Source organism: Trichomycterus rosablanca, chromosome 14 (assembly GCF_030014385.1).
Source record: "Trichomycterus rosablanca isolate fTriRos1 chromosome 14, fTriRos1.hap1, whole genome shotgun sequence".
In the NCBI taxonomy this organism is placed as follows: Eukaryota; Metazoa; Chordata; class Actinopteri; order Siluriformes; family Trichomycteridae; genus Trichomycterus; species Trichomycterus rosablanca.
Window position 1 is genome coordinate 24,620,084 of NC_086001.1, and position 27,004 is coordinate 24,647,087.

General features: G+C 39.6%; 2 non-coding genes across 2 annotated transcripts; both read right to left on the reverse strand.

Annotated features, from left to right (window-relative positions):
- Positions 1 to 4,913: 4,913 nt before the first annotated feature.
- Positions 4,914 to 4,987, reverse strand: trnai-aau (transfer RNA isoleucine (anticodon AAU)). The gene has a single exon. It is a non-coding gene; the product is annotated as a tRNA-Ile (tRNA).
- A 5,876-nt stretch (positions 4,988 to 10,863) lies between these two features.
- trnai-aau (transfer RNA isoleucine (anticodon AAU)) lies at positions 10,864 to 10,937 on the reverse strand. The gene has a single exon. It is a non-coding gene; the product is annotated as a tRNA-Ile (tRNA).
- Between the last annotated feature and the right edge of the window lie 16,067 nt (positions 10,938 to 27,004).

Below are 27,004 nucleotides of genomic sequence, written 5' to 3' on the forward strand. Positions count from 1 at the left end.
CGGTCTACACAGACAATAACCCACTCACTTACATCTTGAGCACAGCCCGACTCAATGCTGTTGGACATCGCTGGGTTGGGGAGTTAGCAGACTTCTATTTTGATATCAAGTATCGTCCTGGTAAAGCTAACATTGATGCAGACACATTGTCCCGGTATCCAGTTTCACTGCAGGATGAAATGGAGGAGTTCACAGGGAGTCTGTCTCCAGAAGTGGTAACTGCTGTCTGGCAGGGGAATAAGGCCATTGAAGAGGATGAGGTGCCGTGGGTAGCAGCCTTGCAGATGACTTCTGTGACTGAGGTGGAACCATCTGGGATGGTAGTAATCAACCCAAAAGATATGGGAGAAGCTCAGAAGGAAGATGAGGTGATCGGAGTGGTGCTAAAGTTGAAGGAAAAGGGATGGACTCCAAATGAATCAGAAAAAAAGCAGCTGTCCCGAGAGGTCCGGAGGCTGGTAAGAGAATGGAATAAACTTATTGTAGAGCAAGGAGTGTTGTACCGGCAAGTGGGGACAAGAAAACAGCTTGTCGTACCAAGCAAGTTCAAGTTGACCATTCTTAAGCAACTACATGATAATATGGGCCATGTTGGGGCAGACAAAGTGATCCACCTGGTACGAGAAAGGTTCTATTGGCCATATATGCAACAAGAGGTTGAAGATTATGTGATCAGAAAGTGTACTTGTATCCAGCAAAAGTCTCCCACAATTCCTGAGAAGGCACCAATGGGGTCGATTTCGACTAGTGCTCCCTTTGAGTTGGTGGCAGTGGACTACTTGCATCTTGAGAAGAGTACTGGTGGCTATGAGTATATTCTGGTATTAATTGATCATTTTACCCGCTTTGCCCAAGCCTACCCGACTAAAAATAAATCGGGGAAAACAGCCGCGGAGAAGATTTTCAATGACTTCATCCCACGTTTTGGGTTCCCAGAAAAGCTCCACCATGATCAAGGACGAGAGTTTGAGAATACCTTGTTTCAGCGACTGCAACAACTGGCTGGTATAGCACACTCTCGCACTACACCGTACCATCCTCAAGGTAACCCAGTAGAAAGACTGAACAGGACATTACTCCAAATGCTTAGAACATTACAGCAAGATAAGAAGGCTGCATGGAAGGATCACTTACCTCACATCGTTCATGCGTACAATTGCACCAGACACATGTTGTATGGCAGGTCCCCACGATTGCCAGTGGACCTGTTGTTCAACTTGAAGGGGAATGAGGGAAGTACCAGCAGACAGGAATTCGTACAGAGGTGGGCTGCAAGGATGCAAGAGGCCTACAAGATCGCCTCTGAGAATAGCAATAAGTCTTCAGCCAAAGGGAAGAAATATTATGACCAAGGTGTGAGAGGAGTAGCTCTACAGCCAGGTGATAGAGTGCTCGTACGTAACCTTTCAGAGAGAGGAGGACCAGGCAAACTCCGTAGTTACTGGGAAGAAAAGATCCATCGAGTGGTTAGTAAAGTGGGAGATGATGTGAGTCCGGTCTACAAAATCCAAGCCGAACAAGGTGACAAGAAAATCAGAGTGTTGCACAGAAACTTGCTGTTGCTGGTGAAGGACTTACCTCTGGAACCATTTTCATCACAGGAACCTGTAAAAAGAAAGAACAAGTCAGTAAGGAAACAGGTACCCTCTAGTGAATTCGACCACACTGACTCAGAGGAAGAGGTCACCTATAACTTCCGTCCAATCTCTCGGCGAGTGGAGTCAAGAATCCTCCCAATCCAACCTGAGCTACAGCCAACTCTGCCTGCGTTACCGTTGACCCAGCCAGAAAGACCTAACCTGTTGGGACAAAAACAAGACAGTGTTCAGGAGGTACAAACAGGGGTGGAATTGGAAGAGAGTACACTTGATTTACTTCAGGCAAAGGAAAATACTGATATCCAAGTAGAGCATCAAGAATCAGATGGCGAGAACCAGGAGATTGTTGAACCAGTGTTAAGACGGTCATCACGAACATCTAAACCAAAAGAGCTTTTTACTTACCTGCACCCAGGTCAGCCAGTGTACCAACGGTGGCAGCCAGGGGCTAATGCAGTGGTTAGTGATCCTAGGTACCTGTCAGGAACATACCTTACTGGTCCTAGTATGTTTCAATGGCCAGTACCTGTCAATTTGAGGTTTTAGATTATTTTGTAGGGAAGATGCCAGGAGTCATCTTTTTAAAGTAGGGGAGAGTGTAAGGGGGTTGAAAATGGTAGTAAAGGGTAACCAACATCCCTTCTACACTTTAGTAATTCTTATTGGGTTTTAGGGGTAGCTATTTTCTTTGTGTGCTTTTACATTTTTCATCCTTTCTTTCGGTTGGGTTTTTTTCTTAATAAACTTAGTTTTAAAAAAACAATCAGTTTAACAGACTAAACTATTGAGAGTAACGGCACCAGACCAGCAGAGGGCGCACCTTACAAGGAGAACGGCCGTGTGTACAAAGCTGTGAGCGTGGAAGCAGTGCTCAGAACGCCAGAGCTTTGCACACGCTAACTTCTGTGTCCGTCTCTCTCTTGTAAGGAATCGGATGTTTGTACCGTGCCCAGGTTTCCCCTAGGCCTGAGGCCGGTAACATACACTCTGGCTTTTTGTAAAATAAAGTACAGAAAAAGTTCCGGGAGTCTCCCGCATATACATAGCGGCTTCCTCATTCCCGCAAGTCAGATAAAATCTCCTGGAATCTACAACGAGCGGCCAAGAACGACACACACGCACACACACACATGAAGGAGACACAGACTTTTTTACTACGACTGCGTATTAAATCCGTTATCTGATATACAATCTAGCGCACTGTGTAGGGAACATAACTCAATTGTCTAATATACTGTTTAGTGCAATAAGAAGGGAACATAAATCTATGATCAAAAATACAATCTAGTGCACTCTGTAGGGAACATAATTAATTATGTAATACAGTATCTAGTGAACTGTGTAGGGAAAATAAACCAATTGTCTAATTCACCCTCTAGTGCACTACGTAGTGCACTATGTAAGGAACATAAATCCGTTATCTGATATACAATTTAGTGCACTATGTAGGGAACATAAATTCATATCTAAAATACTATCTACGTAGTGCACTATGTAGGGAAGCGACTCCTTCAGCTTCCAACTGCTTGGATTGCTGAGTACTATCAACTTAGTGAATCGACTCTTTCGAGTCTATTCCTGTCCTTCGACTTAAAGAACCGGATTAAAGAATCGACTCAAAGAATCATTTGATTCATTTGAACGCGCAGACTCACTCGCTCTCCCGCTGAGAGCTTCTCAAACTAGAGGTGGGTGATACCGGGAATTTTGGTATCGATTCGATACCAAGTAAATGCAGGGCCAGTATCGCCGATATCGATACCGATACTTTTTAATATTTAAGCTTCATAGATCCAAAGGATCCAAAAGACCTAGGATAGAATTTCGCCAAACATTGTACATGACAACAAAATACTTTATTATCACAATCAACATTTTTGTTTAGAAACAATGGAACAGTAACAAAACAAGGTTTGCCTTAACATTAGGAAAATAAATCTTTTTTGAGGTAGAAAAGGAGAAACCACAATACAAAAATAAAATAAAAATTCTCCCCTCACTAGACATCTTTTCTAGTTCTTTCTTTCTTTGTTTCTTTTTTCAAATAGAATTGTTCTTAGGAAAAACAATAAAAAATAAGGAATTTTCTTCCTTTCAGTGCAATTCTGTTTTTTCTTAAATAAACAGAGTGTAAAAAAATATCACTCAACACAACTTAAAACAAAATCTCCTGAGGTAGAGGGCTGACAAACCACAATACAACAAAATTAACACACCACAACAAATACTGTAAACAGTTTCAAACTTATTCTGTTTTTCAAGTCGAACAATACAATAAAATAATAAAAAAAATAAGGAATTTCTTCCCTTCAGTGCACTTCTCTAAGTTTTTTCTTTAATAAAGAGTGTAAAAAAATATAACTTAAAGCTAATTAAAACAATCTTCTGAGGTTAGAGAGCTGACAAACCTTAATACAGAAAAATTAACACACCACAACAAATACTGTAAACAGTTTCAAACTTGTTCTTTTTTTCAAGTCGAACAATACAAGAAAATAATACAAAGAATAAGGAATTTCTTCCCTTCAGTGCACTTCTGGCTTTAAACTAAATAAAAACAATAAGTGAAAATTAAATAAAGAAAGTATAAATAAAGAAAGAATACAGCTACACTGTGGGCCCTCCCCCCCGTTGAGAACAAAGGATTAGAGGTTTTTATTTAAGAACAGTATCATGTCTCTCTCCGTACTGTGACGTGTGGACTCAAGGAGAGCGCTGAGTGGGCGGGCCAGGCTGAGCTTACCTGCATGGCTGTTTGGCTGGCGCCGCTGAGCCACGTGACGGTGCAACAACAAAAGACGAGAGGGGGGAGGGGGGAGGGGGCGCTGCTCCATGCTGTGTGACACAGCGCAGCGCTACTCTTACAGACAGAGAGACTGTGATGAATCCGCGAGCGCAGCAGTCAGCTTGAGTATCGATCTTTTTACACGAGTATTGCTCAATATCAATTCCAGCGTTGGTATCGATATTATCGATATTTGGATCGATCCGCCCACCTCTATCTCAAACTAAACTGCGTCTTTCTGTACATGAGGAAGAAATCTATGTAGAGATCTCAAATAACATGAACCTGAAGGTATGAACTTACATTGTAGAAAAGAAAAACAAGCCAGTAGCAGCACTGTGCATAATAAACCATTTACAGAAGGGTCATTAAGTTTGGCTAATTGAAATAATGGCATGTTTCTGACCTGAATGAGAGGGGCAGTAAAAAGATCTCACACTTGTCAGCGACAACGTTTGAAGCCCAGATCAATAGGACCTGCTAGTTAGAGAAGGATCACTTGTTTGTTAGATTATGTCCAAAAGCAGGTGTGGCCCGTACGGGGATCGAACCCGCGACCTTGGCGTTATTAGCACCACGCTCTAACCAACTGAGCTAACCAGCCAGCTCATCTGTATTTTCTTTAGATCTTTGTACATAATTCTACACTAACCCCATTCAAGCAGCTGAAGCGGACTTTAATAATACACATCTAAGAGGTTTTGTGGGTTCTTATATGTGTGAACTATCTAAATTATATATTTCTTAAAGTTCTTGACTGAGCTTAATGTCACCAACCAGTGACTGGAGCAGATACGACTCAGGTCCTGCACACAGTAAGTAGTGCTGATACACAGTACCAACCTGCACACCAGAGGGGCTCCAAACATCAAGTTTTCACCAGGGCCGGAGTTGGGCCCCTTTTTCAGCCCGGGAGTTTCATGACCAAACCCGACCCACTTTTTCCACGGAGGAAAAATTTGAATAAATAAAACAGCAGCTAGCTCTTACAATGACTTTTTATTTGGTATAAGTTCAGGTATATGATGGTAAGTTAACAGAAAACACTTCACATAAACAAGTTTAATTCAAATTTAAATCAGATAAAGATTTAAAAGGTAAAAATGTGATAAAGATGAAACAAGTATTTACATTTGTACAGGAGCAATAAGTTGAAATAAAAATAAAAATTGCATTTGTCTTTTCAACAGAGAGGTGCTCTATTGTTAGGTTTACACTAAACTCTTAAGTAGCTTCACTATTTAGTAGGCTACCTACAGCATCAAAAGCCTCCTAAGCAGTGCACTTTATTAATAACGGTGTCATTGTCTATAGACATGAGACATGGCTTATCTGCTGCTCTGAGGCTAAAAAACATTTCATTAAGGGTTAGCCTGTTTTGCTGAATAACATAACATGCTTGAAGTTTTTTTTTTCTTTCTTTTTTTTTTTTTTTAACAATTTAGCCTATAATATGATGGTGTAAAATTGTAATTTAGATAGTGATTGTAAGATAGTGATTTAGGCTATTTGTCTTCATTTGTTAAAATAAATTAGGCTATCGTGCTGACATCTTTCTGAATGTCTGATTAATTTAACATATATCATGTATATTCTCTACGTTATATTTTACATTACAAATAACTATCTTAGTTTAAATAAATCTGTTAGACTGTCCTCTACCTGTCCCTTCAGTAGTCATGGCCTCCTCTGGATCATCAGTACAGTAGCGTCTGAACAAAAACATTCCATTAATGAGTTAGGCTGTTTAATATATTACACATCAAATTATGTTTATTATTTTCAGCTTGAAACTGGATATTTGTGATTAATGGTGTGTACTGGGTTCTACAAAATAAACTACGCTAAGTTGACTTGGCTATGTTGCGCAATACCGGCTGCATGGGGTCTGTCCTCTGGAAAAACATGTCTGTTAATTTGGCACATTTGGAAGCATCTTCTTCCATTGCTTTTCTTTTTTTTTTAACCTGGTCTTTTCGGCTCCACTTGGCCTCTTCCTGCCCACCACCGACTGATGGTTTACGCTATTCTGTTGCTATTGCTAAATATTTACTTTTACCGGCGCTCCAGAAAAGACGCCTCATGGGCCAAACCAACTAAAACATGTGGGAGGGCAGGATTCCCTCAGATGGTAGAACCCATCTAATCTACTGCGATGTGGGGGCTGCGTTGTCAGATGAATGAAGAATGAATGCAAGAAGATTAGATAAGTGACAGATAAATGTCAAAATTATTTTTCCCAACCGGCCCAAACTCGAGATTGACATGAGCCGGCCCATCGGGAATCCTCTCGAATCTCCCGATTAGCCACTCCGGGCTTGGATCAGACCATCAAAGAGATGTAGGTTTAATTCACTAACATCAGACCAGATTAAGAACTAATTCACAGTTTACACACAAACACAATTCAGAATAAGCAACAGAAACAGACACAGACTTAGGCTGCGTCCGAAATCGCACACTTACTGAGTACGTACTAGATTGGAGGAAGTATGTACTTTCAGTACAGAAGTGTGCAGTATGCACACAACACCCGTACGTACTACGTCCGCCATCTTACCAGCTTCAAGTGACCATAGTTACAGACCGCATGCCCATTTCAAGCTCCACTCGCCAACATTTTGGGTATTTATCGTCTTTATTTGCACCACTTACTGATTAATCTATAGTCATGTATCCCGACTCCACACTGAGACGGCAGAGCGTAGTAAATCACAGAAGAGAACTAAGAAAGTTATTGATTTTTTACCTCAGAAATAATGTAAGTACTGCTAACCTCTTTAGCAACAGTATACTACATTACCATGATTAATTAATACAATGAAAATAAATGACAAAATGATAGATCTGACACATATTAATAATTACAGTAGAATCATTTTTTAAAAATCGTCTGTGCACGACATTGTGCACAAAATGAGTAGGGCTGTCAGAGGGCTCGTCAGGAGGATCATCACCCTACCAACTGGTGATTAACTAGAGTGTGTAGGAGCTGGGTTTGCCCACTTGGCCGGATCAGAATGTTTTAGAGTGGCAGTTGGTGCTACTGATGGGTGCCACATTCAAATAAAACCCCCATCTGCCAACGCACAGTGCTACTTTTTGTACTGTGAGATATTTTTGTTGGTTACCCTGGGTCGGTTCATGATGCAAGGGTACTAAAGAACAGCCCTGTGTATAAAGAGGGATAATACCCACCTGCAGGACGATACATTCTTGGGGATGGGGGTTATCCCTGCATTAATACAACCATCCGGCTCCTGACCCCCTATCGAGAGCCTGTGCAGAACCCTGTACAGGCTCGTTTTAACAGCAAACTGTCCAAGGCCAGGAATGTGGTGGAAAGAGCTTTTGGAATGATGAAGACCAGATGGCGTTCCATTTTCTTTAAAGCCCTTGAGGTGAGCCCTGTCTTCGCCCCGGAGGTTGTTGCATGCGGTGCGGTGCTCCACAACCTCTGTATCACTCATGGAGACATCATTGAGCCAGAATTAACAGAGGTACATGTTGACCAACCAGAGCCTGTAATAAATGACATAACATCAGGTGAAGATGCAAAGCATCTGGCTGCAGCTGTCTCAGCACCACAGCACAGCATACCAGCTCTTTATGAGCATGATTATGTTTAGAAAAATGTTTTGTTAATAGGTTCATGTTGTTTGTTTTTACGTTTTGTAAAATTAAGATTAAATGAAAAAGAAAATTCTTTATTTCCATTATTTGCCAACACATTTTCTTTCTCACAACATGTAATAATACTACAACACTTTTTGATTTTCAACTATTTATTTTTTCATTAGAATCTGTAGGACTTTAATAAACCTTTCCTCTCTCTCTCTTGCCTCCTGGTCTCTCCTCTCCTCTCTCTCTCGCGTCTCTTGCTCTCGCTTTTCCTCTATCTGGTGCGCCTCTTGCTCTCTCTTCTCCTCTCGTTCTATTCTTTCCCTTTCTATTCTTTCCTCCCTCTCCTCAGCCTCTCTCCATCTTCTCTCCTCGTTCTCTGCTGCTTCTATCTCCCTCTCATTTTCCCTTTCTTCCATCTCCCTCAGATACGCAACTAAATCTTTCTTCCCTCGTCTCGTTTTGGCTGGGGTTTCCATGCTTCTTGAGGATGGTGAAGCTTCAGCAGCATCCTGGCCAGATGAGGAAATAAGGGTCGGTGGGCTAATTGATGGTCTCCTACCTATTGCCTCATCCATATCCGCATACCATTTCCAGGATGCTGCTGTTGCTTCACCACCCTCTGTACTTACCCCAGTAGGTGGACACTTAAGTTCCTACAAGATTCATAAACACAGTACAAGGACCTTAACTTGTATTACAAATCTTTTCTGATATTTTTACTGAAGATCTTACCAACAAACGAAGCTTACTTTGTATTTTTGTTTGAGGTTCTCCCACTTCTTCTTCACATAAGTGGGAGTCACTGTCCCCTGCATTTGGTTCTCCAACACAAAGGCTCTACAATATAATGCACATAACAGTTATTAATGTATATAGCATACACTGCTTCAAAAAAAGTTTAGTCATTAAAAGTTTTTAATGCTTTGAAAAAGTTTGCAAAACTTGAATACTAAAACTTGTCTTTATACCACCCTTTGTAATTAATATTATGCATAAGATGTAACACAAATTTTGTTACGTCAAACAAACAGTTACTTACTCAAACCCTTGAACCGCTGCTTTCTGTTTTCCGGTGAAGAGAGCCTGGTTGGCCACTCTCCACCAGATAAGATTTTTAGTGTCTTCATCAGACCCTGAAATATCAAACATTAGTTTTAAAAGGGATTTCTAATGTGACTGTGCAGCAACATTACAACAATCATGAATATTTAGCCTCAACAACCCCAAAGCTAGATATATCTACCTTCCTAAAGATAGTTTAGGATAGCCCATCACTAGCATTACAGATAAAATTAAATGAATCTATAGATAGATCATTTATTACAGCAGCTCAATATATATTAATGCAAAGTATTATAGTAAGCAAGTATTAAAGTATGCAAGTATTCAAATTTGCAAGTAGTAGTAGTAGTAGTAGTAGAACTTTATTGTCACTATAAATTGCAACAAGTACAATTACAGCGAAATTAGCCATCCACCCGTCCAACATTCAGTACAAGGGGGTGGGGGGGGGGGGGGGGGGGGGGACAGGACGGGAAGACAGGATAAGAAACAAAAAATAATAAACACATTGGGAGAATAGGAGATAAAAAAAAAACAGCAACCAGATTGTGCTCCCTGAGGAGCACACTGTGGTAACACGAAAAAAAAGCTCCTTAAGCACACAAGCACATGTAAACAAAACATAACATAGTCACACGACCAGCCACTGGTAGGGATGAGGGGATGAAGAGTAACCAACTGCGACAAGCAGCCATCTGGTGATTCGCAGCCAACCAGCGCGCACTACAGACCTGTCCTGCCGTGTTGGTGGAATTAAGCTAAGAGTGGAAAACGTTGGGTTGGGGGTTGGGGAAATAATCTGTCAGTCCTTCATTCCCGTAGCAAAAAGTCTGTACAAAGTTCGCGATAAGATGGCGTTTGCAGCAGTTGCTAACCAGAATGAAAAACTGTCCGGGAGCAGGAAGGGGTAGGTATGAGGTAACCATAGCAACAGGTCTTCTGGAGGGATTTCATATCAGCAAGGCCGAAGCTGATAACAGAAGAAGCCGAATAGCAGATAATGAGTAGTTGTTTTGTCTGAAAAATTTTAATACAGACTCTCTGAATTAATCCATCTCTGATTCGACTCATTTCGCAAATCCGTCAGTTTCTCCATGATCGATTCCATAGTGCGATTAATATGCGCAGTCTGAGTTCCAACGGCTCTGCCCACCGTATCAATCAAATCAAATTGGGCAGTTTCTGGGGACCTTTGACAACTGACCCAACTCTTTTAATTTCCCGATACAGCAGGATAACGCCTAATCCAATCAGCAGAAACCCCACAATCAAAGTTCCAAATATGTAGACATCCTCTGCGTCCTCCAACGAAAGAGGTGCCAGGCACACGACTCCCCACTTCCCCCACGAGTCCATCGCGTATCCTACCAACTGCGTTTCGTCGGGGCATGTGGGTTCCCCCGAACCCGAACTTCTCGATGAGAAGATGGTGTCAATAGCATTCAGAGACCATTTAACCAATTCCATAATTTGTTCTTTGAAGAGCAGTGCTAAGAGAAACCCTGTAGAGTAGAGTAGACGAGACAGGACGATACAGGAGAAGCGCCAAGCAGGGAAGATAAGGGAGGAGAGAGAAGTGCGACCGCCTTCCACGAGAGCAAGAGCAAAGAAAAACACAAAAGTATTAAGTACACATGTAATGTTGTACAACACTATGTAGTTAAATACATTGAATAAAAAGTAGTATATTGATTTTATTGTCCTACCAGAATGACAACGTTTGAAGTCCAGGTCAATAGGACCTGGTACTTAGAGAAGGCTCACTTGTTTATTAGTTGAAGTCCAAAGTGGGTGAGGCCCGTACGGGGATCGAACCCGTGACCTTGGCGTTATTAGCGCCACGCTCTAACCAACTGAGCTAACCAGCCAGCTAACCTGTTTTTCTCTTTAGATCTTTGTATATAATTCTACACTAACCCCCATTCAACCAGCTGTATGGCAGCACAAAAACCATTTGAGATTCTGCACACTTACAGTGAAGATCTGCAGAAATGAGCAGCTCCTAAACTGAATTTGGTTGTTATTGTTCCAGAAATGCAGCAGTTTCATGTTATTGTAATGATCCGAGATCTCAGTCCTACTTCAGACATCACTGTCTAGTCATTTCTTATGTTCAGACTTTCTTAATCCACATCTAAGAGTTTTTGTGGGTTCTTATATGTGTGAACTATCTAAACTATACTGTATTGTGGTACATTCATTCAGCCTTCATCAGTTTAGACCCGCCCACTTAACCACCAATTTGCCTCCACAGTGAGCCTGTATAGAAAGAGATTTGATTTTTTGTGTGTACCGTCCAATGAAACAGCTGTGCTGTTGGCTGTGCGCATGTCTCTGTGGTGCAATCGGTTAGCATGTTCGGCTGTTAACCGAAAGGTTGGTGGTTTGAGCCCACCCAGGGACGAGTGTCTTTTATTACACAACCTGCCTGATGATCAAACGAATAAACCTCAGTGTATATTATCTGGAAACAGATGCTCTTCATATAGAAATATGCTTTACATTTGCTTGATGATAATAACTCTTAGTGTAGTCTTAATGAACAATTAAAACATCAATTCAGGTTGTGTATTCAGTTCAATTGGGGAAAAATAAGGAAGTTGAACAGTAGCTCAACTTCCTAAAACCCAGGATCTACACGAACAAATCCTACATTCATTCCACAGAGTTCACAAACTACATGATGTAATGAGTGAAAACTTGATGTTTGGAGCTCCTCTGGTGTGCAGGCTGGTACTGTGTATGAGCACTATTTACTGTGTGCAGGACCTGAGTCGTATCTGCTCCAGTCACTGGTTGGCGGCATTAAGCTCAGTCAAAAACTTTAAGAAATATATAGTTTAGATAGTTCACACATATAAGAACCCAAAAACCTCTGTATTATTATGTATTGTATATTATTATGTGTGTATTATTAAAGTCAGTTTCAGCTGCTTGAATGGAGTTAGTTTAGAATTATGTACAAAGATCTAAAGAACATACATGAGAACTGGCCGGTTAGCTCAGTTGGTTAGAGCGTGGTGCTAATAACGCCAAGGTCGCAGGGTTCGGTTCCCATATGGGCCACAGCCACTTTTGGACTTAAACTAACAAACAAGTGAACCTTCTCTAACTAGCAGGTCCTATTGACCTGGGCTTCAAACATTGTCTCTGACTTTTTAATGCCCCTCTCATTCTAGTCAGAAACATGCCATTATTTAAATTGACCAAACTTAATGACCCTTCTGTAAATGGTTTAATGTGCACACTGCTGCTACTGGCTTGATTTTCTTTTCTACAATGTAAGTTTATACCTTCAGGTTCATGTTATTTGAGATCTCTCCATAGATTTCTTCCTCATGTACAGAAAGACGCAGTTCAGTTTTACCCCTTTTCCACCAAAATAAACATGGTTCTTGAACCAGTTCTATTCAGGTTTCTCTGAACCTCGGTGTTCTGTAGAGAACCGACGCACGTTTCCACCAGTTTTTGAAAACCAAGCAGCGTCATCATGGGTGGGCATTACTGAACGAAAGTTAAGAGCAGTAATATCATGGCGGAGTGTGTAGATTATGTGCGAGCATTTGTGCTGTTGTTACAGATGTTCGTTCTTATGTAAAAAGCATTGATCTAACAATCGGTGATAAAAAGACGCGATGTGTTTGTCTCAGTTGTTGTTTTTTTTAGTTCGTTAACGTGAGAAGCGTTTTGCGCTTCGGTTTCACCGCGACTCTCGGTCCACAGACGGACGTCACGGTTCGGGCTGAAAAACCAAGTATTCTGTGGTGCCAGATTGGCCCGCTAGTTCTCTGTCTGGAACCTCTTTTTTTCGGTGGAAACACACATTTGTTTGTGAAGTGCAGTGTGTTAGAAAACAGCTGTGCATTTATTTGAAAGTCACATATGCATTTGCAACAGCGGCGTTTTGTATTTGTAAATCACAATGTGTGCGTTAAATAGTCGTGTTTTTATTTGTACTTCGTGTTGTGTTTGTTTATAAATCATATCATATTTACAGAATACGTTCTGTTTATTTGCGAAGTTTTGGCACTAAATTAGCTCCATATATGATTACTTCAATGAATTTTTACTTAAGTACGAGTAAAGTTACTAGCCTAAAAATCTACTCAAGTAAAAAGTAACTCATTTAAAATGTACTCACAGTAAACGTTACTTTGTTGCTTTTTTAACAGGAGGGCGTGTCTCTTCTGTGTAATGCAAACATAACAAGTGGATATAAATCTCACAATAGTTGTTTTTAATTAAAATAGAATAGAATAAACATGTTGATACAACATTTACAACATTTAGGGATGTGTAATGTGTCATTTTAGTTCCATAAAACATTTTAAACTGTATAACCACCAGTGATGTGTCGTAGAATGATTCGATTCTATTGAACGGCCCTTTAAACTGAAAGGAACCGATTTGCACTGCTGGGAGTCATTATATACACGGCTCTTGAAAATGAACCGAGTAAAAGATCCGACTCCCCATCTCAGAATTCACTGCAGCAGTTTCCCAGACATTTTTGTTTTTTTTGAGTACGCTACTTTGAGTAAAACTCTTTCCACACTCTGAACACTGATACGGCTTCTCTCCTGTGTGAATACGCTGGTGTTGTTGAAGTGTAGTCTGATGAGAAAAACTCTTCCCACACTCTGAGCAGTGATATGGCTTCTCTCCTGTATGAATGCGCTGGTGTCGTTGGAGATTACTCTGCTTAGTAAAACTCTTCCCACACTCTGAGCAGTGATGAAAGTTCTTCATGTTTATGCTTTGATAAGACTGTAGAAACTGTTTCCTTGGAAAGCAACAGAAACAAAGGAACAAGTCGATTAATTAGAATTACTTTTACTACATTAATACCACAATAATATTAAACTCATCACCTAGTAATAAAAACATTAAATTCACTTCACGTCTAAGTGAGAATCTGAATTCAAAGAACATCAGGGTAAAATACTTATAAATACTGCAGATATTAATAATTAAATAACTATAAATAACTTGATATAAATAAAGATATAAGAGATCTGACTTTCTCAACATCAGTCCTGCACCAAGCAAATCTAATCCAGTTCATGACAGGACTAATAATTAGTTCACAAGTGTAAATCTTTGGTGTGCTGGGAGTAAAAAAGGCTTCATAAAACACCACAATTATGAGCATAAAGCTATTTTAAACAGTCTTAATATATTAACCTGATAAAATTAAATAACATAATAAAATAAAAACAACAACAAATGCAACATAAATGTAAAAGAAACAAACAAGAAAACCCTTTACCTTCCTGTTAGAATCCTGGCAGCCACTTTAACAAAGCTGGTGTCTCCAGCAGGTCGTTTCTAATGAAGAACGTGCAGAAGATCCTTCTTACCAAGTGACTCAGCTACAAGTCTAGAGTTTAGTCCTTAAATAGAGCTGACGACAAAGACCCAAGATGAGTTCAAAACTCTGCATTGGTCAATCATCAGACAACTATTCACACCTTCTTGTGTGAAGTACTAGCTCATTATCTATGGAACATGTGCAAATGAAGTAGATGAAGCCACAAAGCATGATGGGTGAAGTCAAACTACACCTATTTATCTCAGCAGAGAAGTGATTTACATTTAATCCTAAACACAAACAAGGAATTGAAAGGCTATTCTGTAAAGTGAAATGACATGAACTTAGATAAAGCTTTTATGATAAGAATCTAAGTCATGTAAAATGCTGTATGTATATTTGTGTGAATTAGTTTCTACTGTATATGAGGAACAATAGGAAAAATATAACAGGAAACAGATTTTATCTGTATTTATGATGTAGAAATATTAAGTATTATATATATATATATATATATATATATATTAGGGCTGTCAAACGATTAAAATTTTTAATCGCGATTAATCTCAGAATTTCATATAGTTAATCGCGATTAATCGCATTAAAAAAAATCTGTGTAAATGTTATAGAAAACAAGGATTTTTAAGTGAAATGTTACAATTACAATGGTGAACACATTTTATGCTAAATGTACTGATGTTAAAAACTGCTGGGACAAGAGAAAACTGTAAGGGAGTTTATTCACTCACATACTAGGCAGTAAATGTCAGATTGTAGGTTAGAATTTCTCCATCAGCAAACATTGTAGATCAGCGGTGCTTTAGGTGGGATAAGGCGTAGTTATTGTATCAGACTTGTCTGTGGTTGTATCGTGACGATGGTTTGATGGACGTTTCTACACGAAGTGAGTGTGTTTTGACCCTTTGGGGCTTCCATAGTTCATGAACTAACGTGCTCGACTCAGCTTTCCGGTATTCGGTACAGAAGAAGAAGTTAATTAAGTGTAATAAAGTGTTCTGCTCCCGACAACTTGTGAATATAGCGTGTATTTATTTCTTTATTATGCAAGTGCATCACTACCACGATCGGTTACATTATGTTAACAAACCGCAAATGAAAAACGGTGGCAAGTCCGACATTAAAACGTTTGTTCTACCAGTCAAGTGTCAACATGAACTAGAATTTGCGTTAATGGCACTAATTTTTTTAATCGCGTTAAATTGAGAATGCGTTAATGCGTTATTATCGCGTTAACTTCGACAGCCCTAATATATATATATATATATATATATATGTAGATATATATATAGACAGATTTTAAACACTTTCTACATTCTGAGCAGTGATACGAGCTCACTGAGGAAACAAAGATTAACAAGGAGAAGGTAATAAAAACCTAAAAATAAGAGCTTTACCTTTCGTTCAAATCCTGTTAAAACAGCTGAGAATTAGAGCAGTTCATTACTAATGCAGGTCTGTTTACCTCCAGCAACGACTGCCCCAACCTTATATGCAGTTGATTTGCATAACGACCGATCACCCGCCATTGCATAACAATGGAACCAGTGATCAGGTCCATATGCAATTCACAATTGGGGTAATTGTGTGTCTTTTCCCCCAATCATGTGTAAAAGACACATATGGCCATTGTTATTAATGGTCATTGTGAATTGCATATGGACCTGATCACCGGTTCCATTGTTATGCAATGGGTTGTGATCAGTCGTAAACATAAATAAAATTAAATTAAGAAACAATATCAAACAATAAAACAACAAAAATGATGAACCTGAAATAAAAATGAAAACAATAGAATTTGAACAATGCAAACTAAACCTTTCTATAAACGTTTACTAGGAAAAATGCAGGTACAACCTAAAACTAACACATACTAAGCTACAGCTTACAGCCACACCTGAATCAGATAAAGACCATGGGAACCAGGAAGCAGGAAGAGCAAGGAATGATTTGTTTTTGAGAAACTTGGCTTCTATATATTTAATTGTAAGTATCACATCATGACCACAAGTTTTTTACTGATATGTTGGCAGTTTAAAACAGGAAATACAGACTACACAACAGTCTTAGACTTCTAACATTATATATGAAGTTATAACATTAGAATAAGTTCACATAATCATAAATACAGTATAAAGTAAGAAGTAGATGTATGTGAGCTAGTGTAAAGAACACAGTTTGTTTCCAGATGTTCTCCTTGATTACATGAATTTGTTAAATCACCAGCACACTTAATTTAAAACAATGAAGTGTTGATTAACCAAACTAGGTATTGGCTGATAACCACAAATAATATTAAACTATACATTCACATACAGAAAAGCACTACTTACTGTGTTAATGTTGGTTGTTTTTATTCCAACCGCTTTTTTTCTGAGCAAATAAACTTTTAAATAGTTTTATTTTATAGCTTTTGCACAGTACTGTATGTGTTTCACATTTCCTATTTAGTTGTTTGCTAGAAGACAGATTGAGAATAAAATATAATCACAATTATCTATCTATGTTTGCTTTTTTCTAAATATTGAGCAGTTGCAGGCAGTCGGGGACATCTTAGTTGAGGAACACGGAGGACTCGAGAGTGGACTTCCAATCCCAAAGGCTAGACCTGACCAACCTGAGTTATACCCAAACAGTGGACCAGACTTGTAGCAATTCAACAGGAGGCAAAAAAGGACTTGAGGACGTGAGGAGTGCATCAACTCTGTTCCAGAGGGGAAGAAGAGGCCTTGTACTCAGTACAAGGCGCGCCTACAAGGTAAACAGATGTTCTCTGTATATATTAGCTGCATTTATTATTTAGCGTATTGAGTATGAAATTGAATCTCAGAATCCGTAAGTGTCTGATTAAATTACTAAAGTATCATTAGATAGTTTAAAACTGTGAATATATGTTGGAGCTAAAATGTATGTTTCCTGATTGCTGAGTTTGAACCAGACCGGTCTAAATAAATGGTAAAGGGCGCCATTGTGTTCGGCAGGGCTCCACCCGGAACACCATTGGAGCGAAAGGAGAGTCTGTCTGTTTTGGTAACGGGACTCGCCTAATTCGATTGTTACAAATCTTAAAAGAATCTGTCTGTTTTGGTAACGGGATTCGATTAAGAAGTTTGTTCTAAATTCTATCGAATCCGTCTGTTTTGGTAACGGGATTTGATTAATTCGATTGCTACAAATCTTAAAAAAGTCTGTCTGTTTTGGTAACGGGATTCGATTAAGAAGAGTGCTACAAATCTTAAAAGAGTCTGTCTGTTTTGGTAACGGGATTCGATTAAGAGGAGTGTTCTAAATTTTAGCGAGTCTTTCTGTTTTGGTAACGGGGCTCGAGTAATTTGAGTGTTCTAAATTCTAAATTCGGTTTCAAAATAGTACATCAGGAGTTTTGTTTGTCAGTAAGTCTCTGTGTATGTTTGTCTGTGAACCGCGGGTGAAACCGTGTGTGTGCTTTATGTTATTTCGTGTGTGTGCGTGTATTCTTTTGTTCGTCGGCGGCATTTTGGCTCTGGGAGCGCAGCGTGGTTATCTTTTGTCCGCCGCCGCTGGAGTCAACGGAACGGAACAAGAAGATGGGGGAGGATTTAGTTAGACTAGGAGAGAAAAACATAAACATATAGTTCGCAGACACATAGACCATCTTTGAAAACACTAGTTAAGTGCAACACACATAGTTTAGCTACAAAACGCAAGGGGTTAGTTCAGGATTGTTTACGATGTATATATGTTTGGTACTCTGCTATTTTTAGGAAGGATATTCTCTGTGTTTCATCGGATAAATGTTTGTGCCGCTGCGGAAACAGGTAAGACCGACAGGGGAGAATCCATGAGACAGTAGAAGCTATGCAGAGAAACAGGAGCTATGGGCCCCTTCTGAATATCTGCAGCTCCGTCCGGTGGAGGACAACCTGAACGGACTTCCTGTGGAAGCTACGCACCCATTGTTTTTATTTTTTCTTCTCTTTTTGATTTCCTATTTGTTAAATTACTTTATTTTGATTTCCTGTTTTTATTATTTTTTGTTGTTTGTTTGTTTTAGGGTTAGGAGCTGTTGCGATAGGTACGGTTCCTTTAGTTTAACTGGTAGCCTTTTATTTTTAGATACCTTTTATTGTAAGAATTCAGCCCAGTGGCCATGTAAGTCAGAAGGGGTTAAATTGGGGGGGTTGCTGACAGCTATCCTTTTCTCCTGGAATCTAGAAAAACCTAACCTAAAGTTAAAAGTTAATGTGAAAGCATTAAGATGCTTTCAAGGGGGGAGGTTAGGTTTTTCGGAACATAAAAACGTAAATTCAATATGGGAAGTTTTCCGGCATTCACCCACGTGGTCTTTTGTTCAAAATGGCGCCGGCCATGTCCCCTTTGTTCAAAATGGCGCCGGCCATGCTCCCTTCCTGACTCCTACCGAGGGGGGGGGGGGGAAGGGGGGGGTAGGCGGAGCCCTGGGCTTGTTTAGCACATTTCATTGGCTCCACCAGCAGTGAAGGAGGAGGAGCCTAGCTTAGTTTAAAAAACTGCGCGCTCAGACGCAAGAGTCTCTTTTTTCGGTGATCACCCAGATTACAGGAGAAAGGAGCGCCGAGAGGCTTAGCTCTGACATATATTCACAGATCATTTTGTACACTTAATAAAGTGTTTTGAAGAGTACTTTCTGGATTATCCGACTGCTTCTTCAGGGCCTCTCGACCAAAAGATTCGTCGTAACACAGTCATTACATTGTGGTCAGAATATAGCCAGTATATCAGTGCTGTGGATAGATGTGTTGTAGACTCTCAGTACTCATTTATAAAGCCAATCACTGTACATACGTTCATTTAATTTTTACTGCAGCTTATACCATGATCTGTGGTAAACTGCATGGATGGGAACCAGTTGAGAAAGCCAAACTGAAGAAAGCCATTATCAACAAATGTTGTATCAGGTCCACGTCAATGGCTTTATAAAAGAAGGGAAGAAAAGGACTTGAAGTGCTGTTTTTGGATACAGAAAGCCCTTTGTCTTTACTACCCACCCTGTTTTGTGTCCCTGATCCATCCAGCATTTGTTTATTTTGAGTTAAATTAAGACAAAGTTCTACAGTTTGTCTCAAATTAATCCAGTAGTTGTGAAATCTTCTTAAATTCAAAACTTTTGACATTAGATGTGTAGCGGAAACGTGATTGAAAGACTTATTACTGGATTAAAACTGGACATTGTCTTCAATTTCTCTGCATATTGAGATCTCCAGTGACGGTTTATCTCCAGAGACTGTTTGTGACGTTCCCCCTGGGAATGTCTCCGAGTTTACAACCCCGGAGGGAACCATAAAAGGCCTTTGTGACCTGGACCGTTACTCCCCAGGGGATCTTTTATCACTGATCAGAGCTCTATAATTGCCAAGGTAATCTGTGGCCTTAAGCAGACCGGGGCATTAAGGTCAGCTTTCGGGTGCCGGCAAGTCTGGCCAAATGCCACCATTAAACCCTGATTGTTTACACTTAAAGGATGCTAAAGACATAAAGCCACTTTTACGAGTCCAGAGGCCCGAGACAATGTGTGTCCACACACACACACACACACCCACACACACTGGAATTCAGAGACTGGAACAATATGGAAAATGAACTAAAATAAGTTCATTCTAACCAAAGGACCTTCTTACAATTACTTTGACAAATTTGTATGTGTTATGATACAAGTGACGTGTGGCTTCGTTTGTTCTATTTACTCTTCATGGACCTCATACCAGTGTTAAAGATGTGAAGACCCATACTGTATGCTTTGATTCAATGTGTGTGATTTTTTTTGTATGTGGTACTGGCATAATCCATGAATGACTTAAGATTTTCTTGTATAATTTTAGGTACTATTAAGAGTTGAGTTAGAAAACTTCCACAAAGATCTAACTTTTACAAACTTAATTTGTAAACTTAATCAACTCATGTATTGTTGTATCTTAGCGCCACCTGCTGGTTGTCAGTAGTTAAAAGTACATGGTGGGAGGAGCCCTGTCGCCACATGACCTCAAAGAGAAATTTAAACTTATTGGCTCTGCCTTAGGTAACTCCGCCCTTCTTTGAGAGGTTTAAAAACCCAAGGCGGGCCTTTGTTAAAAAAAAGGAAGAGAGAAAGTTTTCCAAGAACAAGGAGAAGATGGAGTAATTGGAGAAAGAGGTCAACCAGGCCTCAGAGAAAACTGCATGGTAGCATGCCTGCTAATCATTAGCATTCGCAAGTTTGGGTTAAACAAAGTTTCGCGCTTGGACAAACAAAGTCCTTATTTGACCGCGTGTAGGAATCCAACCTTTTTGAGCGAATAACACAACTCGTGGTGACCGGAAGAGCCGTACCTGTGGAGAGACTCAGCAAGGAGCATCATTTGGCCCCAACGGACACCTTCTGTACGCGTGTGTGTGTTCGAGATTCGTCGGTGGAGAGACGTTAGGACCGCAAGTGTTCTACGGATCCAAGGCCGAAATAGAATCAACCAAGACGACCGGCGGCGAGGTGATCTAAACTGGGGTATTCCGTTTCTTCCTCCTATGGCTTATGGCTCCAGGTGACACGGTTTATGTGCTCTTGGTAAAAGTTGGGTTTCACTACAAATGTTTTATTCGTTTCACTATTCTCGTATACTCTTTAATTAGATCTTAGAAGGGTTTCCTTCCATCATTCCATCGTAAATCTCAAACTAATTTTATATAGTAGTCCATCTAACAATGTATGCATGAATCTTTAGGTATTTAGGTAGTAAGCATTGTATTCTTAGTTTTATTGTTCTTTTAATAAACATTATCGTTTTATGCAACTTGGCACAGTGTTTTTAATTGCTTTGAGGCGAGGAATAGTCCATTTGAAAGAACTTACAATCAGAGGAAAGAGACTTGTTTATGTATGATATATTAAAACTTAGGTTCCCAGCTGGACTGGACTGGAGTTGAACAGCAGCTTAGCAGTAAAACATCTCCATTAGCCCTGTATCTCTCAGCTACAGTGTTGGGGGGAACGCGGTACAGTCACGTGATTACTTTTTATCTGTAACGAAGTCATGTAACGCGTTACAGTTACATATTTGTAATAACATTACAGTTACTGTGATGAGGGATGAGTCGTTCACAAACGAACCGATTCTATTGAACGACTCTTTGAAATGAACTAAAGGAACCGAGTCGCTCCTCTAGTATAAGGACAAATAATTAAGAAATAAACTTGTTTAATGATGTTAAATCTGATTGGTTCATGGCGTGTATGTTTTAAAGCAGAAACAAACACAGGCACATCTCTGCACAAGAGAATATTTTTAAAACTAAATAAATAAAGTAAATAAATGGAATTTGTTTGTAGATGTGATTCCAGTATACAGTATTTGTTTGGGTTTAGAATGTAACGTGAAAGTAAAGTAATGAGGAACGAGATTATATTTTCCAGGATGTAATGAGTAAAGTAATCCCATTACAATTTTAGTTAAGTAATAAGTAATGAGTAATGGATTACTTTTTTGAGTAATTACCCCAACACTGCTCAGGTAGCTTTAGAGAGGACTACAGTCAGTAGTAGACGTTCTTCCATGCAGTTTCTCTAATGTCATGTTTTGTTTTCCAACTCACACATTCACACCAGTAGAAGCTTAAAAATAACACTACAAACCAACAAGAGGATTCATCTTTATAGATGGTGCTGTTTATGCTTTTACACTTAAAACATGAAGAGTTTATTTTTATTACAACAAACATAAAGTAACAATTAATAATTATAAAAATAAAATAATAATAATAATAAAGTCACAAATCTGTACCCAAGCAACAAGCTGTAATTTATTTCTAGCACCACTAGATGGAGACGATGTCTGTACAACATTTTGAACTTCACTTTAAAAGTCAGTTGAATGTGTTCTACTGTAGTAAGAATAAAAGTATGAGCTGATCTTTGTCTCATTGTGTAGCTTTGATGAAGAAAAAGCCGCTGGGTCAGTGTGTAACAGGAGGTTTGGAGTGAAGGTGGGTGTGTGTGGATAAAAGCTTATTGCATTTAGTACAAAAACAACAACAACAAATCATCTGTATTTAACCTTTTCTTAACCATGTACCAGAAAAGTCGCTCACTGCTGCCTACAAAACCACACAAAACACTTTATACAGAAGAACCTTTAACTCTCTCTTACTTTTATTTTTATTTTATAAATAAATAAATAAATAAGTAATTAACAATTAAAAGCAAGTGTTTAGGTTCATCATCTTAACACATATTACAAACTAATCAAGCTCGTCAAATTTCAGACATTGTTCACGTAAACAAAAATCTCAAGTGGAAGCACAAGATTCATTTATTTATAGACGGTGCTTATTATGCTTTTACACTTTAATTAAGTCAGTGCCTGTGTGAACAATGGTCACAAGAGGTGCCAAACAATAATACAAGTCAAGTCACATTTATTTATATAGCGCTTTTTACACTGAACATGGTCTCAAAGCAACTTTACAGAATCCAGGACCAACAGACCAAAAACCCCTGTTAAGCACACCGAGGGTGACAGTAAGAAGAAAAAACTTCTTTTAAATTACAGAAAAAACCTTGAGAGGAACCAGACTCAGCAGGGACCTCCATCCTCCTTGGGTGGCCTAGAGGATAATTTAAATAAATAAAATGAACACAAATCATACATACAAAAATGGACGTCTATAAGAAGCAACTTGTTCACAGCGTCTCTCGCTACACCACCCTGAGAATGCCCGGTCTTGGAATCTAAGCAAGATCGGGCCTGGTTATTACTTGGATGGGAGACCGCCTGGTGCTGGAAGCTTTTATCCACACACACCCACCTTCACTCCAAACCTCCTGTTACACACTGACCCAGCGGCTTTTTCTTCATCAAAGCTACACAATGAGACAAAGATCAGCTCATACTTTCATTCTTACTACAGTAAAACACATTCAACTGACTTTTAAAGTGAAGTTCAAAATGTTGTACAGACATCGTCGCCATCTAGTGGTGCTAGAAATAAATTACAGTTTGTTGCTCGGGTACAGATTTTATAATTTATAAGAAATAGAGTGTTTATGGCTCTTTTGTCCCAAGTGTTTTTGTAACGTGTTGTAGACCTGCAATGGCGACTGTTTTGGGTATACAGGAAAGAAAAGGCCGAAAGGTGAAAATGTGTTATTTGGCAACCCGGCACTGTGTAAATATTGGACAGAACACATGATGGGTTATTTTAACTTGTTGGGTTGTGCAGTTTAACCATTGTGCTGAGTTGTTACAACAACCCAATGCTGTGTTCATTTTACCATGAATGTTGTTTACTCCAGTGCTGATATGTGAATACTACTTACATTTTTCTGTAACAAGACTCTTGATGGTGGACGCTGGTGCATCTGGCTGCCGCTACCGTTATCGTATTTTATCATATTTTATCATATTTTATTGTATTTTTATCGTATTTTTCTTTTCATTTTTATCTTTTTACACACTCATGTTATTACTACCGCTGCTGTTGCTCTATTTCTTTTTCATCGGATAATCTCAGCGCCTGTTGGATACTAAAAGACTATGGTGTGTGTGTTGGATCATTTTAAAAGACGCGGACGCTGGTACGTCTTCTTCACATCCTAAAACGGTCTGGATTACAATTTACAGCTACGTGGTGAACGGTTGGGTGAGTTTTCCTGCGATCGGCACAATGTTGAACTATTCTGCTGACCAGCTGATGAAGTTCAACAGTTACACTACTCCATCGTGTATTCTAGTCATCAAACAGCTTGGACTCCTTCGCCGGCCTCGTTATATATTCACAGGGGCTCCCGGAGAAAGCTTGTCCCAGTGAGAGTAAGGAACTGCTCGGATGGTAAAGTGGGGTTTTCTAGGCATGCGCCATATACTCCCAATGGCCAGAACTCCCGAGCAGTATCTCCGTGTAGTCTCGAACCGCGTTACACCTGGCTGGTACCTGTGGTTCCTGATCAGCCCGCTACACACCTCCAGCCACGGCAGAGACTCCGAGTCAGAAACAGAGGAGTTAATACTGTCAATCTCAGAGCACTGGAACACACAGCGTTACTGCAGTCTCACTCTGTGTCAGTCCATATGGCACTGATAAATGCGCGCTCTGTCCACAATAAGACGTTTATTTTAAATGACTTTTTCACTTCTCATGGTTTGGACCTGTTGTTTTTAACTGAGACATGGGCTACAGGTGGTGAATCGGCTAGCGACACCACCCCCTTCTTGGAACTTTGCCCAATAGACTGCGGTTTCTTCAGTTTACCTCGGAATACGGGTAGAGGCGGAGGAGTTGCGGTGGTTTTTAAACAGCGTCTGAGATGCCAAATGCTGAATATTGGGACTTTTAAAGTTTTGAAGCACTGGTTTTTAAATCTCACTCTGTTCTTCCATTACTCTGTGCAGTAGTATACAGACCTCCAAAACCAAACAGCGACTTTATCACTGAGTTTGTTGAATTCCTTGCTATGATTGTACCTATGTCTGACAGCATTCTGCTTCTTGGTGATTTTAATATTCATGTCTGCTGCCCTGATAAATATCAGGTGAATGATTTTAATCAACTACTGGACTCTTTTAGTTTTATTCAACATATTCATAAGCCCACCCATATGCAAGGTCACACACTTGATTTGGTGTTTTCATCTGGTTTTGATATTGACAAACTAGATATGGAGGAGGCTAGTTTCTCTGATCATATGCCAGTAGTCTTTAGCTCAACTTTAACTGCGCATTTCCCTGCTCCTGTTTTAGGGCACTGGTCAAGGATTATCACTTCGTCCACATCTAACGATTTTTCCAGAGCCTTTTCTGACATGTTAAAATTGCCCATCTATGGTCAGACTCTTGCTAATGTGGATGAGTTAGTTACTTTTTTTAATTATAACTGTTCAACTGTTCTGGATTCTCTTGCCCCTATGAAATTTAAACACTTAAAACCAAAAGTTCAGCCCTGGTTAAATGCATCCACACAGGAAATTAGACAGGCTTGTAAAAGAGCGGAACGGAAATGGAGAAAGGACAGATTGCAAGTAAGTTTGGATATTTTTAAAGGTTGCCTGAAGACTATCAGCTAGCTGTTAAGTCTGCTAGAGAGGCATACTTTTCAAGCATAATCTAGGTTCCTTCTCCTAGAGTAGGCTATGTGAAGAGTTTTTTTACTTTTTTGTGGAAAAAACTGAAACAATTAGGTCTGGCATTACTTACTTGGGTATAGATTCTCCACTTCCACCGCCGTGCCCAGGTGTGTTTAAAGAGTTTGAGGCTGTTTCAATCTCTGAATTAACAGATTTGGTGCTGAAAACAAAGCCAACAACCTCCCCACTTGATGTGATGCCCCCACAGATAGTTAGGGAGACATTTGATATATTAGGACCTTTTGTCCTGGATATCATTAATACTTCCCTAGCCACTGGTACTGTTCCAGCATGCTTTAAACATGCTGTAGTTACACCTCTGCTCAAAAAGCATAATCTTGATGTTACAGTGCTTAGTAATTTCTAAATTACCATTCTTGGCTAAATTGCTGGAAAAGGTTGTATATTCTCAGCTTTTACCATTTTTGAGTAAAGATGGTATTTTTGAGATTTTTCAATCTGGCTTTAAGTCTATGCACAGCACTGAATCTGCTCTTCTGAAGGTGACAAATGACTTGCTACTTACTGTTGATGAGGGAAATTGTGCCATCCTCATTTTATTGGACCTTAGTTCTGCTTTTGATACTGTTGACCATGACATACTTGTTGGTCGCCTGGAAAAGTGGGTGGGGTTACAGGGAGAGGCCCTGAATTGGTTCATATCTTATTTTAAGAATAGAACCTTTTCAGTGAATATTAGCAGCTATTTCTCTTCTTCTGCTGATGTCTCTTGTGGTGTTCCACAAGGGTCCATACTAGGGCCCCTCCTTTTTTCTCTCTATATGCTGCCATTGGGTCAAATAATTAGGAAGCACAATGTCAGCTTTCACCTGTATGCTGATGACATACAGCTTTATCTTCCCATTAGACCGAATGACAATGGCTCGTTAACATCTCTTAGCAGTTGTCTTGAGGACATAAAGAGGTGGATGGCTGACAATTTTCTTCAGCTGAATGAAAGCAAGTCAGAGGTTATCGTTTTTGGGGGTCCTCATCACATCAATAGTGTCTCCAATAACCTTGGTCACTTGTCTACATGTGTCAAAACATCTGTGAGAAATCTTGGTGTTATCTTTGACTCTGACCTCCGATTTGATAAACAAATCAACTCTGTGGTAAGGAATAGCTTCTTCCAGCTCAGAAATATTGCGAAGATTAAGCCTTTTCTCTGCTATTCTGACCTGGAAAAAGTTATTCATGCATTCATTTCTGCAAGAATTGACTACTGTAATTCTCTGTATATTGGGATTAGTCAGTCTCTGTTGCGGCGCTTGCAGGTAGTCCAGAATGCAGCAGCAAGGTTACTGACTAATACCAAGAAAAGAAACCATATTACACCAGTCCTTGCCTCACTACATTGGCTGCCTGTTCAGCACAGGATTCATTTTAAAGTGCTTTTATTTGTTTTTAAAGCGCTTAATGGTCAAGCCCCGGCTTATCTCAGTGGTATGCTTTCTCCCGTAACCGCACAGCGATCTTTAAGATCAGCCACTCAGAAT